Genomic DNA, 15,917 nt, shown 5'->3' with positions numbered 1-15,917 from the left:
AGGTAATATATCGTTTTGCTAAATACCGGGGCCTTCGCCTAAGGAACTCATCCAGTAACAAAAGTCACAAGAGGTCCCCATTTTACAGACCAGTCCCAGTTCTCACTGGCAAACTGTACAAGGCTCAGGCAGATTCCCTATGGTCTCCACCCATCCCAGTTCACACTTCTTTCTTTGGCAACCTGAATCCTCAGAGGGAACCCAGTTAGCTACAGTATACAGGGATTATGGCTAATTTGAAAAGAAATCAAACCATTCATATGTTACAAGTAAAATTATCTCCCATTGGATTATCCCACAGAAAGTGGGAGAGTTTGGGCAACAGTTAAAACTGGAAAAAAGCAGCACAGAAGAAGATTGGACAATCTCAGTTTCAAATTCCTGGCTCTCTAATTCACCACCCCCAATTAATTTAAATATTTTAGAATCTGATTTTAAACTAATATGAAATATTTATAGACAGTAATTCCAAATGAAAGTGAAAAGCAGAATTGGCTAGTTCAGACAAAAATACCAACAGACTGAACTGGGGAGCAAATGCCTCCTCTGGGGTTGTCTGACTTGCTAAAATATTTATACGGAAAACCCAGGAGTTTTCTTTTGTAACTCCTGGGAACAGACTTTTTCCCAAGTGTATCTTACTATAGGGACTGGGCATCACTTTAATGCATAAATAGCTATCAAGAAGGTGCTGGTCTCAAACAAAAGGAATATGGTTATGATCTGCCTAAGGCCGTGGTACAGCAAGAGGTTCTAGGAGGGCTTGGAGCAATCACCTCCTGCCTGTCCCATCACTCAGGAGGGCTCAGTCTCTCTCTTCATCCCTCAGCTGGGGACCACAGATCTTTTTAAACAGGAAGTTATTGTACTAATGTTCACCCCCTAGAACTTGTTTAAAGAGAATTTGGAGACCTACAAGAAAATCAGCCTAAAATAATCATCAACACCATGACTTTTAGAAGTGAAAATACCTCATTTTAAACAGTTAAAAGTTATCTCTAGACCTAACCAGATACCTCTGATAAAACACTGGAGAAATGTAGATTTGTTGTTGCATGAAGCAGTGCCACCAGGACTCTGCTGAAGGACCAAAAACTCAACAGTGTGAGCTGAAATTTTATACCATAAAGGTGGAAGCAATGGACAAACTCATCAGCAGCTACCAGTAGCTGTCCAAATATTGGATTCTGGGCACCATATAAGAACATGGAAAAGAAGAATGTCCGTAGCAGAGATATAAATAATGCAGTCAGGCACAAACACAAAGGCTCTGTGAGCAGAGATAGACTGCCTTTCAGGGCAAGATATAAGTTATTTGCAAAAGGGCAGAGGGTTATGGATTATAAACTAAGTTTTGAAAAGCTGGTACCCCATAAATACAGTGAAGTAATTTATCTGCAAGAAAATTCAAAGACCAAAGAGAATTTCACATGCTTAGATGAATGTATGTCTGAAATTCTGCAAACCAACTGTGGTTTCCCCGAACGTGCAAATGGAAAGCAGAGACTTGATTTATTGATAAATAAATCCGCAGCATAATTGAACATACAGAGAAAATAGTGCATGAAGATAGTTGTGGCAATATTAAATGACCCCAACATTTGCTGAATCTGCCATTTCTGTCCCTGCAAATTGCATCAGGTTAGGGCACCCTATGAGGCCTGGATACTCTCAGCTGGTGCAAGGGAGAAATCTGCATATGAGAGCATCTCCCTTTCTTCTGTTGCTACTTTACAGATCATTTGTGCCCCTTTCTGGGCATCCTGTATCTTAAGCTGTACTCACCCTGCATGTGTGGGGTTTGAAAGGAAAAGGAGCATTTGTGCTGGCCAGAATATTGAGGACACCTGTGTGTGCTCCTTCCAGCTGCAGCTAAGCTCTTGCTCTTGCTTCTCACAGGCTCTCTTCCGTGAGCTGATCCCCAAGTAAGCAAAAGCAGAGGCAAGAAGTAGCAGAAGTGATAGCTTCCCAGCTTTCCTAAAGGAGATAAAAATGTGGGACAGGACCTTAGAGGGTGAGTAAGAGAATAAATACTGCTTGTTTCCCAGTTCTCCCTTTGCTTGGTTCAGTATCTCTACTTCTTTCCGTTAAGTTTTACACCTTTGTAAATACTTGTGTTATTCTGGAGTTGACAAAAAGATAATGATTGATTTTACTTACCTCCAAAATTGAAATGCTGTGATTCACATTTTCAGTCTTTGATTTTTTTTTTTTTTTTTTTGCTTGTATGTTTATTATTTTTTAAGGCAAATTAATGTGCCTACGGGACTAAAAATTAATGCAAGTATGGCATTCAGGAGGTGAGGAAATTAAGGCTGGCAGGGACCTAAAGGGATGTTTGGTCTAAGTCCACCTCCGCTGAGGTATGCGGATCAAGTAATACCCAACAAGCTTGACAGCTGTTTTATCTAATCTGTTCTTTTAAACCCAGAGTAATGGAGTCTAAAGCCAGTCTAGCAGCCTGTTCCAGTGCTTACCTAGGTTTATAGTTAGAAAGATAACCTAAATCACCTTTGCTGGAAATTAAAGCAATTTTTCCTGCCCTATCCTCAATGTGTAATGGATTGCCCTCTTCTTTTAATAACCTCTTACACACTGGAAATCTGTTATCATGCTCCCCTCAGTCCTCTAAATGAAACAAACTCGGTTTCTCCAAACTTTTCTTATAGCTTGTTCTTTTATAGGTTTCTATTTATTCCTGTCCCTGTGTGCTACATCCTGTCCAGTGTGCCTGAATATTTTATTTAAAAACATGTACTTAAACAGGATGCAGTGCAAACTGGTAAGCCTTCACTAGAAATGAGCCAGCAAAATAACTATGTTTGTCATGTTAGAAACAGTGCTACTGTTAACACGTTTTACTAGATTTTCTTTTTTACAAAAACACCTTGTTTTTCATCTGCTGTGGATGTTGTGACCTTCAGATCTTCCAGGATTCTTTCATCTTTCCTGCATTTGGGGATTTGGCTTCTCCTGCCTCTGTGCACTTCTTGAATGGAAGTGACTGCAGTGAATCAGGACCATGTCATCAGTTCCTGAAGGGCTTTGGTTCTAATAGCGCTCCCACCTCCTTCCAAGTCATTGTCAAATGTTATAATCACTAATTTGTTCTAGTACATTTTCAGTTACAATTCCTCTAAGATAAGGTTGACAGCTCCGTGATATCTTGAGCTCCTTTTTCTGTTTTCTTGAAAGCAGCTACTATGTTTGCCCCTTTCCACTTTTCTGGGACTCGACCCATTCTCCACAGGTTCTCGGAGGTAATAACTATTAGTTGAGAAATTGCTCTGGTTAATTCCTTAACTGCTGCAGGGCAACAAGTCTTGCTGACTAGAATATATGAAACCTGGCGAAATCTTCTCAAACCAATTTGTTTTCTCTTGCAGTTTGCCCTCTATCACCTTGTTAAGCAAATTGTGATAAAGACCTAGTTACAATTAACCTTTTTTCTTTTTTTTTTTTTTTCTTTTTGAGGCTAGCAAGTATGAGCAAAATTGTTACTACATCCTCTTGGCTCCCTTTCCTTCCCCAAAGAAAATACGATAAAATTTGTGAGAGGAACTAGCAGGAAGTAGAGTGAGAGGATAGCAGAAGCTGCTGCAGTAACTTACTCTTCCTTATTTATTTCTTTGGGTTGTCTTCCCTCTTTGTTCTAATTAATTGGCAAACTACTGCTGGAGTCATTCATTTCTCAAAACTTATTTATTTTGCCTCAGAACGTTTATTTGCACAGAGCTACTGTTGTGTACAAAGATTACTCTTTAATGGAGTTTCGGACACCCTTTCACAGCATGCGTTTCTGTTCAGTTCAAAGAATACAATACACCATGCATGTGAGTCTCTAACCTAAATTAATCTTATTTGGTTTTACCCTGCTTGACTACTCTTTATGTGCTTTCTTAAAGTCACGCTATTTTTACTCATTACTTTGCCTGTTTTAATTACTTGTTTTCACAGAATACTTACAATGATACTCCACAGCTTTTTTAAAAAGAGTTTGTATTACCTTAGTGAAATTGTTTTATTCTTACAAGAAGAAAATTAAAAGAATGCAGCTTTTATTTATCTCGGGTGTATATTTAAGTAAAAATGAGTCAAAACCTGATCTCTTCAATCTGGGACATTGGAAGAGACGCATTGTCTCAGCATGCCTGGATGTGAGTGTAGCCCTCTAAATCTGTTTCTGTGTTGGATCTGCACCTTAGAAAGAAGGTCTGTGTTGCAGGCTGGTTTTGCTACAGCCATGTAAAGAGCACACATCTGCCAGAGCGTGGGTACTAAGGATCAAAAAAGGCTTTTGGATATTGGGTGTTGTTGGTCTGTACCTCCAACCTGGTTCAATCTGCAGTGGCAATTAACAGACATAATACAGGCAGGAAATAAATCACCTATGAATGAAAGGGCTTTAAGAAAAGTAAGCCCCACCTGCTGCAGTCTGAAGCCTGAAGCCTCCGTGGGGACAGAGGACATCAGTATCGAGCCACTGGTGCAACCAGTACTGGCCACTTGCACGGAGAACACCCAGAGCACTCTCTCTGGGCCAGGGCACAATAGCGATGCAGAAGGTCCCACACGGGTCAAACACAGGCTACAGAGACACCTGCACCAAGCTGGGGTAACGTGTGTGTCCACGGGGCAGGTCTCCTTCAAGACAGGCAGCCTCAGGGTGGGTCTGCACTGTTGTCTGCACAGCCGCGTGCCTGGAGCACTGACCTGATCAACTGCAAGAGCTCCTGCCCCAGGAGCTGCCCCGACCCTTGAGCAGTGAGTTTTGAGCCCTGGCTGTTCTGCTAGTGGCACCTACCCCATGGAGAGGGAAGGGAATTGGCATTTGGTGCCCTGAATGCTCTATGGGCTGCCCTTAGCCATTCTGCCCTCCCACCATGCTACCTGTTTCCCTGAGGATTGACAGAGCTGACCAGGGCAGAGGAATTCCTGCAAAGAGCAAGCAAAACTGGCATAAAAGATGAGTCAGTTTTGTACCTTATCATATGTGACTGACCATTTCAGCCAAAGCCTGAAAGTGATAGATAGGAATAATAGCTACTTGATCTGAGACCAGAAGCCGCAGTGACTTCCACATACGTGGCAGATAAGCACTATCTTCTTTGGTCACGGCTGCACATATTAGCACTGTATAACTGCAGGCTCGGAGAGGGCAACTGCCCCATCTGCGTGTCCCCCAGATGCTGTGGGTACCTACGCTCGCAGATAGAGTGGGCCACTAATATCAGCAGAGCCCAACTTAGCAGGTCTCAGGAGCTGCTGTCACAGACATGGGCAGCAACACAGGCAAATGCCGCCTTCCAAGTGGAGGTGGCTGCTACCTGATATTTTAAATGCAGAAATAAAGCCGAGTTGTTTATGCCATTTATTTACAGGAATAGGGGACTGTTGAATAGCACCTAAGTGCAATGCAACATAATCAATACAGAATATTAAAAGCAGAAATAAAGATCAGCCAGTCTGAGGAAGCTGCCAACGAGAATGAAAGGATCTAGCAAACTGAGCAGCTCTCAGGAAAAGCAACTCTCTGAAGGAAAAAGAGGCAATTCCCAGGTTTGATTAGGTAAATCCTGAGCTTTTCACAGAGCAAACTGCCCTCGACATAATGGTTTCATTCGAGCCTTTGAAGGGAATTTGGCTCAGTTAAAACTGAGATGGGACGTCAGGATTTAGCTCTCAAAAATACAGAGGAAGGCTGACAAAGTATACCAAAGTAAGACTTCCAAAAGGATGAAGAGAAATTCTACTGAAATTAATTAAATGTAAGTCATGCCCTAAAACAACAAGCCTTGTTTTTGCAAAACAAATATCATAACTGAGGATCTGAAAATTAGAAATCTCTATGTGGACTGATTATATTCAGGTGAGTATAACTCTAGGAGCTGACTCACCTACACTGTTTCTGCAAGACTTAAAGCCAAAAAGAGTATCTAGCAAATCAGCAAGAAATCCTCTCTTCTCTGAAGTCAACATGAGTTTTGCCATTGGCCTCAAGAGCTGCAGAAATTCCCCCCCTGTGTAGAGGGATGTTGAAGCTCTGTACAGACTAAAGCTCTCCTTCAGCTGTAGGGGATATGTGGCTGCTGCTGCAAGTCAGTGTGACTAAAAGTTTTCTCTTTGGTAAAGATATTCAGATCCTGAGAAAAAGTTTAATTGGAACAGCTCACATCTGACTAGAAATGCTGTTATCTGGACCACTGACCCAGGTTAGTCCGATGATTACAGAATAGTGAGCAATGATCTATACCATAATGTACCAGGAAAGGTACCTTTAAAAAGAGAAAACTGGGTTTCCTGTGGGCCTGTTTTCCAACTGGTTTAACTGTACCGTAAATGAGCTATCAAAGAGAGCTACTCATTAGTGTGGGTTACAGCAGAGGCCACCCCTGTTCCTCACTGAATATTCTCTCAGCACTCGCCTCGTCCTGGCAGATTGTTTCCAAGTGCTGCATTAAAGCAGCTCCTCTCAGCCATGGCGCTTTCCGTGGTAATTCATGGAGCTGTGGCAGTAACCACAGGTTGAAGTTATCCCCTGTCTTATTTCTAACCAAAAAATATACCAAATTACCAGGGTAATAGAAAGAGGAGGTGTATGGAGGTGGAAATCCTTAGTATGAAAATAGTTTAAATGATGTTTTATCCAAAACATTTATGTGTGAAAATGTGACCTTTTTAAAGTTTCTAAGCTTTTCACACAGCTAGAAATCTTGAATTATCATTGGCCAGTGGTAGCTGTATTTTAATAGCCCTCTTTCTCATCCTTCCTTTTTTTTCTACCACTGAATTTCTTAAGTTGAACGATCTGAGGGCTTCATTCTTTCTATTTTTCTTTTTCTCTTTCCTTTTTTTTTCTCCTGTTTATTATTTTTTGTTGTTCTGCAGCTTCTCAAAACTGCCCTGTCTCTGGAAAAGTTATTGAGCAGAAAGAAGCAAACCAGAACTTGGTCAGTCTCTTGACTGGTAACTGGAGGGACCCAAAGTCTTTCAGCTGCATGTCCCAGTTCCACTATCGCAAATAATTGTCCAGATAATTGAACTGGAAGTGGTTTGTGTTCATATTCACAACTGCTGGACCCAAGGAAAACAATGAGTAATAAAACAAGACTGCAGATATTGTTCATACTGAGGGAGGGCTGCTCAGCAGAGAAAGAGGGAAATGAGAGGGAAAGGTCCAGTGGGGGGAAATTAAAAGTCAGCTTCAAAGTGTTAACATTAGGGCAGTAGTTTGCAAAAGAGAAGGATAATTATTAAAATATAAACCTGCACAGGCACACATGCATTTAAAGAAGATGCTTTTTCCATATCCTCTCTTGGCCAAAAACTCTAGGCCATAGAAAGCAATAATTATTCCAGTTTTGCATATTGTAAACCTGGTCACTGTCATTCTTCCTTTGCCTCCACATGCCTCAATGCCACATTTTCTACAATCGTGGGGAGATTGCCTTGGCTCTCACTCAGCTGGCTCAGCTAATGCAATTCACAGGCCTTCAAATGTAAGCTTGTAAACTATTTAGTTCTTTTTCTCTATAACAGCTTGTCTATTAGCAGCTCATTCAATGGAGGAGGGAGAAGAAGCTGGCGAGACCTCTCTTGGTATTGTTCAGCAGTGACCCTGGCTTTCTCCGAGGGGTAGCCAATAGTCACTAAACAGTCTTTGTCAGCACACGGTGTTTGGCTGGATAATAGTATATTGTACTAGCAGTGTCTGGATTGTCTGTATTAGTAGCAGGTAACAATGAGCTGATAAAGTCAGTCTTCTGTGTGGCATCATAGGAACATAAGGACCATGTATAAATTGCAAGAGGGAGCTTGTCAGGATGGGTCATCACAGGGCACTGAGACCTGTGCCACCTTGTAAGACCTCTGCCTGTGCTGCCCTTATCCTGGAGGACATGGGTGCTGCACCCTCTGTGCAAGGTAGATTCCTTATCATCAGGCCAACTTATGGCCTGGGTTTTGGGACACGGGCATTATGCACGCAGCACTTGTGGGCTGTAGTTCATTAAGGGCTGTCTTGTTGAGGATCAGGCTGATTAAGCCCCAGGACAAGTGTACCCAGAGGCAGCTCGCACCACGGGCCCTGTTCATCACTCCCATAATAAGTGACGGGAGGAAATCCTCTACCTTGCAAGGAAACCATTGTGTTGAACTGCCTGATGTTCAGGCGATGTTGTTCCATTTTTATTGTGCCGAGATAATATGCTACACCTTCTGCTTTTCTAAATAATTAAATAAGATCTGATATATTTGACTGGGCCAATGACTAAGATTTCTCAAACTTTTCTTCCTGTACCATCGGGAAATACCAGGCAAATTGGTGACTTAAACAGTGTTTAATAAGGAGAGCCAGGCTTGACACACATTTCATCACCTCCAAAACCCTGCTCGCCCTTGCTTATAAGTAGTCCTTTAGCAGCAACACCTTGGCTTAGGCTTTATTCTTTACCCTGCCAAGCGTTACAGCTCTAGCGCTGTGCCCAGACAAGCTGACAGCGCTGCAGCACGGAGAAACCAGGTTGCAAAGGGAGTGATTTATGAAGGAGAAGAGGTTCCGAACACGCAGAGAGACTCCCCCGTGTGGCGCGACTGCCTCGGCCGACGCCACCGACAGCGGCTCCCGGCGCGGCTGCCGAGTCGGCCACGCTGACGGGTCGCCTTAACGTAATTAAATGTGGCCCAAGGAAGGCTGCCCTCTTCCAAAGTGCCCATCAGTTCGCAGTTAATGGTGACCGCTAGAGAATAATGTTGTTCTATTGTGTTTCTGCTCTAGGAAAAAAATGTAATATTTTACTAACTATCATGCTTTGGGAAGAATTATGAGGTCTCATATTTCTTTACTGTGAATCAGGTTTATGGCTTTATTCTCAGTTGCCTTTTTGGCCAAAAATGTGTCTTGAGAATATACCTTTAACAGGTGCTGGAAACTATTTGTGCATCATTTGTTATTTTAAAACTTGGAACTGTAAGTTCACTCTGATTAACAGAGGAGTTCATTTCTAAACTCAGTTTAATTGTACTTCTCTTTAAAGCATTTATGCTAAATGTTCTGCTTTTTGGCTCAGATCTGAAAGTCTGAAAGCCCTGAATGTGATATTTTTACCCAATATCCCCATGAAAAACAGTTAATTGTTTTTTTTTTTAACTAACATATATTTTAAGTATATTTTCCTGGGCTTGAGCCAGAGGAAGCAATTGTGTTCTTCCAAATTAAAGGGCTTGACACTGCCCTAAATTATACAGACTCAAATCTACCTGTTGCCTGGATGAAGAGACACTAGATTCACACCAGCATAGACGAGAACTTGGCCCGAAGTGTTTATTGTTCTCTGGAACTTGGCATCCTCTTCCCCCATTCTCCTCAAATCAACATAAAACAGATGTTGAAATTCCAAAATGTTTTAAACCCTCCTATACAGTAGCTGTGAACACAGTGCATTGTAGCCACCGGAGCCTGATGTCTCGGAGATATGCGTCATGAACATGAAATCTGGGTAGAAAAGATAAGAGCTCCGAGTAGCAAAACACTGTAGAAAGTAACATAGACAACTGCATTTTCATGGTATTTGGTCACATCCTTCTTTGCAGCAGCAATACTTAAACTCAGATCCAAGTAGGTGTAGTTCCAAGAAAGTGAATGCCTAGTCACTTACGTCAATGGAGTTGTGCCCAGTTACAGTGGATCTGTATTTGATGACAACTGAAAAGCTGAATGAAAATCATTTCAGTTGCATTAGGGATGTAAGCTGGCAGGAGTTCGCATTACTGCTTATTCAACTTTCTGGACAGCATTTTTTTCACTCCCAAGAAATCTTTTTTAGACCAGGCATTGAGAGGAGACAGGAAAAACTCGAGCAAAAAAAGCCGTTTGCAGGCAGGTAGGTCATGCTCGTGACACCCATCTTTGGCAGGAGAGTAAGGGAATGGAAAGCAAAATGAGGGAAAAACAAAGGATGCTTTATGTGTGTGCTGTCCTGCCAAATCTCACTGCCCTAAATATGTTTCTGTTGTTTAGCTATTTCCATCAGTGCTTATGAGGATGTATTGATCTGACTAGCACTGATGTCTCTAGGGTCACTGGCATATCTGATTTTATCCCTTTCACTGGAAGGTTTATTAATATTGACGCTTCTTCATTTAATTGGGGCACTAGCTATGGAATCCCTTTTTAATGGAATCATATTAGCTAATGTACTGTCTGTCCGCACTCAGACCCAAAGTGCTTCTCTCGAGCCTGTATTTGAGTAAGTGATAATGTTGTAAGAGAAAACCTAGATTTGTGAAACCAGAGAGGGATGGCAAAGACACAGCTGAGCTGTGGAAGGCAGCTTGCCGTTCGCTATTGCAACATGCAGGGCTAAACATAAAGCAAGAGTTATTTGTCCCTGTAACACGTAAAAGTTATTTCTTTTCTTCAGTCAAGGCTGCCCCATCCTCCTTCCCGAAACACCCACCAGGGGCTCAAATCTTTCCAGCCAATGCAATTATTCACATCTGTCAAAGGCATTGTAAGATATTACCAGCTGAGAAAGGTAGCCAAAACATGCAAGTTTGCACATTATCGCATAGCTGCACTCAGAAGAGCCTACCTCTCAAAAAAATACAGATCTGACAAGTGTTACTCTTTCACTTTTCCTTCTTCTCTTACACAGAGTTGGAGTCTGGCTCTGCCATTTATAGCAGATTTTTTTCCTTGAAGAGCTCTCCTGGGATTGCCTAGCAGAGTATTTTCTGTAGCCTGCTTGATTGGTCTTCATTGTGGAGCAATTTCAGAGGCCTGGCTTTGGGCACCATTTGCAATGGATTTATATTAGAAGGTCATGTCTTGTTACTGAGTCATTATTGATTCTCCCTCTCGGGACTGTTGCAGGCCCGTGACTTTACCCTTCACAGGTAGCTTCTAACACATCTTTTAGACATCCATGCAAGGAGGCATGAGGAATATGATTGAGAGCAGCAGTGAGATGGAAGAGGGGAAAGGAAGAGAAGAAATTCTGCTTCAGCACATTTATTAATTTTCACTGATTTACTTACCAGATAATAGATCGAGTCAGATATTTTGACTCTAATGCATGCAGCCTTTAAAACAATAGATAGTCCATTATACTGGTGCTGGTTTTCTGGGGTCTTGTTTTCCTCTGGAAGGCAGGAAGGTTGGAAAAGACATTGACTGTATCTATTGTATGTCCATACTGTCCCTTGCAGCAGTTTATACTCAGCCTGGGTTTGCTGGCTGCTTCTGAAACAGTCCTGAGAGCATCCACTGATTTGGCCTTCCTAACAATGTCCTCACAAAATTCACCATGCCCTCAGAGGCTAGAGTTGTTACCTCTAAAGCAGTACAAAATGGCCATTTTTGGAAACGTTCATTTAGCACGGATGTTTCCAGAGCACATCTGCTGTTGCTGCAGAGCCCTCAGGACACAGTTGTGCGTGCACAGTGGGCTCCACATGATGAGACCGCATCCAAATTACTGCACATACCAAACTCAGCTGCTTATTGATTGCCTTGGCACAACATTGACACAGCCCATGTCAAAGCTGCAATGTGGAATAAACCAGAGGGTTGCAGTTACCTCACTGGTAAATTGCATGGCAGTGTTAAGAACAACCAGACTGGCTAGAGCTTCCCAGTTCCTAAGACTTACACTGAACTCAAATACTATTGAAAACAATAACTTTTTTTTTTAACCAATCAGGAAGGTTACTAAGTCTGTTTTCTCCTTAGTTTCCACCTTGAACTCTGCAAAGGCTGGTGTGAGACTTACGTGAGTCTCAACAAGCAAGGACGGTGAGCTGGGTCTTCCACGCTCATCCCTCGGCTCCGCTCATTAACATGCTTGCTCGGCTTGCTGCAGCACTGGTAGTAATTTTTTTCCCCCTCTTTTAACAAGAGAGAATTTGTGAATTAAACACACACTTACAGCCCTAGCAAGGTCATACTATAGGTCTATGAACTAGAGTGCCTTCTGAAAGAGAGGAGCTCACAGCTGATCAGTCTGACCAGCCACTGTGCCCGGTTACAAACACAGACTATCACAGATCATTGTCACTTTGAGGCCATTTCAGGAGACAAAAGAGCTGTACGATTTCCAGTCTAGGATGATGCTTCCAAGTAGACATCTCGGCATGTGATCAAGTGTCTGCTCTGAAGGATTTCTCCTGAGGTAGAGGTTTCTTTTATAGACCCCAAGAAAATAAATGTGTTGGTCTTCCGGAGGAACCTCATGCAAAGCAGAATGGAGCACTGCCCAGCCAGGACACTTTGGAGCATCACTCAAGTCAACATTCAGACACCATCACTCATATAATGCTGGTAGGGCTATAGATGAGCAGTCTAATGGCACTTGTGGTGATCTGTGACCTACAGCATCTTTACCTGAGTCTGCATCACAGTCAACAATTTTCATACACTCTGCTTTACCTGCCTTTCTGCATTAATCTATTTTTATGTCTTCATAAATTGAACAACAGAGCTTGTTGCTATGATTATACTGAAATAAAGCCCCCTTCTTTTCCTCGCAGCTGCTTTGATTGCCCCTCCACCTCTGTTTCTCAGCAGATGCCACGTAAGACTTTTAAAACCTCGCAACACACTTAGAGAAGTATATAACTATCCTGAGGCTATGAGAAAATAACCCTGCAATAATACAATTTATGAAACTCCAAATTTAGCATACTTTTCTTTTTCCTTCCTATGCAGAGCTAGACAGGAACAAGGGCTGCTGAATTAACCTGGAAGTTGATTCTTTATGTGACTTGTAATCTGAACTGCACCTGCCTCTCAGGTGCTTCAAAATGATTTATCCTCTCTGGCCAGATCCTTACCTAGTGTTTTGCCAACTGATTAGCCAGTCTAGTGTGGCTGGAGAGCTGCAAATCAGGGAAAACTTACCCATTGCTTTGTAAGCATTAAAAAGTGTAACTTCCTATACATGATTTTTTTCTTTGATTTTTATTTCCCCAATCCTTTATATAGTCATTATACATGTTAAGAACCCCATTTTGGAAATGATTAATGCTGTTAATATTTTTCTAATTCAATAAACCTCTCATCTTTGAACCCTTTGCAATATTTTTCTGCTTCTTCAGCTTTCCACTAATTCAAACATATGACAAATGTGAGTCCTGGTTTCAGTTTTCTATTATTTCTCTTGTCTGATCAAATAAATTAACAGACTTTCATTCCTTTCCCAGGAGTGATGCCCATATGTCGACGAAAGCAGCGTAAAAATATTACCTGTTCAAACAGGAGAAAATAGAAGATAAAAGTTACCTGCCATTATTCACTGTTCCATGCAAACCAGAGAGATGCTGATCGTATTCCTTTCACCTTGACAGCGCCCACCATGTTTGACGGTAAATATTGCAAGATTTGCAGAACACCCATCAATCTGGTTTTAACTGCACTGTGTTATAATGTCCCTCTACAATCTCTTTGTACAGTAGCAGTTTTTTTAATCACACAGTAGTACTTTACTCCCTGGGAAAGTCTCGGCTGCCTATCTGATGTACACGCTCCCCAGTCACATGGCACCGGCCCGGCAGAGCCACATGCTGCTAATGCAGTTTTCTCTATTTGGATAGTTAAAGATGCATCTCCAGGCCAATTTGTACCTGGATATTGTTGATAGACAGCGTGCCACAGGCAAAGAGCCACTGCAGGAAATGGATTCTCATTTAACTACGTTTAATTTTGTTCTCTGGACCTCTATTATACGTCTCTCTGTTTCTCCACCCTCCCAAACTGCTAATGTGAAACAAAACTACCTCCGTCACTGCTGCTCCTAAACTGATGTGTGACGATGCAGTGATTGATTTGGCACTCTGGGAAAAGTGGGTCATGTTGTACCGCTGCAAGCTGAACCGAGCCATCCGTGCTGACACCGGGCTTTTACAGATTTGTTTTTAAAAGTTCAGACCCAAAGGGACTGCTGTGAATATCCATCCTGAACACCCCCGGTCCCTGATGGGAACACTGCATTTCTAAAGTCTTCCTTACCGCCTTGACATGCGTATGGAGTGCCCTGTACTCTGCAGGACCCAGAGTCAAGCGATTATGTGTTTGGTGTATCTGCATACTTGCTCTGAGGACGGAAAATGTAGATTTTTTTATCCAATTCCAGGATACAGGGGTAGTTTTATATATGCAACATTCTGAACCAGGAAACTGTAAACTAATATACGAAGATATTTTAAATGATTTTTTAAAAACAATATAATCAACAGCTTTCAGGAATGATTTTATTCATTGAGACAATTACTGATGCAAATTGCTCTTAAACGTCTATTTCTCCTGTTCTTTTTGTGAGATTGCAGTAATGTTTAATAGCTTCCTTCACACAATGACACCTGTTGAACCTCACTTTAAGTTTGCCTCTTACATGTTGAGGAGTCATCATTTGAAGAGGGAAATCTCACTACTGGAAAAGAGACTGCCTATGTATCCGTTGCATCAGTAAAATCAGGAGCAGAGAGCTGAGAGGGGAATAGCTTACAACTGAACCACCATGTCACTGCAGAATTCAAAAGGTCAAAGCAGGTAGGGATTTGCTTTTTGTTTTTCACAGGAGCAAAATATTCAGGAAAACTTAGTTCTTCAAATGTTATCTGTGTTTTTTATGAGAGTTGAAACCAACCTCGAAACCCCATCTGTTGGGGATGTGATTTAATGAGCAATCAGATATTTTGGATGAGGACTTTTTTCAAGGCCTATAAATCTTCAGCTTAGTTTTAGATAATCACTGGGGCCTTCTCCTCTCCTTGCATACCCCTAAGTCTGCTGCCTCCAAGAGCACAACATCTCATCAGGCCCTTTAATCCTTGTGCTGGAAAAATCCTATCATGATACCCACAGTTGTGTGTAGCAAAGACCAGCTCTTACCTTCCGACCATGGTTTCTGGCAGGCAAAACGTGGGGTGTGGAGAGGACGGTGAAGCGAAGCCTATGAAAACACAGCGGTTCCTCACGAGGGGCCTTTGGGCTGTGCTGTAATCCCTGGATTTGGCACCATGTGTTGCCTAGAGCAACTCTGGATGGACACACAACCTTCCCTCTCTTCCTCTTCCTCGTGCACGGAGCTCAGGGCGCTGCAAAGACAAGTATTTAAGTCCGAGCAGGCTCCGCTCCAGCAGTTCCTAGGAGGAAGAGGGGGAAATCTTGGCTGCTCCTAGGGGAATATGTGCAGTTTCTGAACAGCCTGGCACTCCTCTTCCTGCCCCCCATCCTTGGGGGCTCCCCACCATTGAGCTTGTTTCATTTGGAAAGAAGGCGCAGGTGTGGGAAGCCTGCAGGTAAACAGAGGGGAGCCGGGGGCAGGATGCACAGAGCTGGAGCCGAGCACGGCACGCTCCGCTAAACCCTTTCCCCGCTGCAACAGAATCCCCGGAATGAAAATAATTACCAAAGAAACAGGCAAAAACTCCTTCAAAAGAATGAAATTCAAGCTTCTGCAGAGCACAGCAGTGCCAGGAAATGCCAAGTACGAGCAGCCACCCAGCCCTTCATCCTCACCTCGCACCGTTTTCCCCTCTGTTTCTTGGGCAAAGCCATGAAGCTCAGGGAAACTGCTGGGAGCCAGAGGGCTGTGGGCCTGGATTTGGTTGCAAGCTGAACCCCTGGAAAAAAATAGTAGTAATAATAAATAATAATAATTAAAAAAAAAAAAAGTCAGCCACCTCATGTTGTGGGTGGGGGAGCACTGAAAATATCCAGTGGGATGCAGGGTACTGGGAGTGAGTGTGTGCATGGGGGGAACACCCCGATTTTGTGGGCAATGCCTGGCAGCGCCCAGCCCGATGCACTGTGTGCGGAGAGGAAAATATAATAAAGAGAATCCCGCAGGATTTGCGAGGCGGGACGGCGCGCGGCGCCGCAGGGGGGACCCAGCGACTCCGGCGCGGCCCCGCCGAGG

Source organism: Nothoprocta perdicaria, unplaced genomic scaffold (genome assembly GCF_003342845.1).
Source record: "Nothoprocta perdicaria isolate Ctin4 unplaced genomic scaffold, notPer1 scaffold_9, whole genome shotgun sequence".
NCBI lineage: Eukaryota > Metazoa > Chordata > Aves > Tinamiformes > Tinamidae > Nothoprocta > Nothoprocta perdicaria.
Note: the sequence above shows the minus strand (reverse complement) of the source record.